Consider the following 515-nt stretch of genomic DNA (forward strand, 5'->3'; position numbering starts at 1 on the left):
AGGGGCTGCAACCTCGTGCATTCCATAAAAACATGGAACACGGACTCTTCCAGACCGCAGAAATTGCAGGCGGCCTGGGAGCCCGTGAACCGGCTTAAAGATTTATTGCACGGCACTGCTCCGTGCACCACCCTCCAGGCCAAGTCCCCGATAAATACTGGGAGGACTCCCGCGTAGAGTGCCCTCCATCGGGGACCCCCGCCTCCTCCGGACGGCAAGATGGTACGCCATGGCGTGTCCGGACGGCAGGCGAGGATGGCAAAGTTGAGAGTGTGCAGGAGCAGCCCGTACAGGAAACCCCTCCGCGCGGAACTGAAAGGCACGGAGGGGATCTCCCCGAGGCGGCTCAAGTTGTGAGGCGCCGGCCCCCGAGGGAGGTTCCGGGGTTTGGCGCCGATGAGGAATTCCGTCCGGACGGGGGTCAGTTCGGACGTGATCTCCCCACATGCTTGAGCCTCCTCGATGCACCTAACAGAGTCGGGGCCCAGAGCTCTTTTTAGCGACTCAATGGCATC

Source organism: Pristiophorus japonicus, chromosome 8 (genome assembly GCF_044704955.1).
Source record: "Pristiophorus japonicus isolate sPriJap1 chromosome 8, sPriJap1.hap1, whole genome shotgun sequence".
Taxonomy (NCBI): Eukaryota; Metazoa; Chordata; class Chondrichthyes; family Pristiophoridae; genus Pristiophorus; species Pristiophorus japonicus.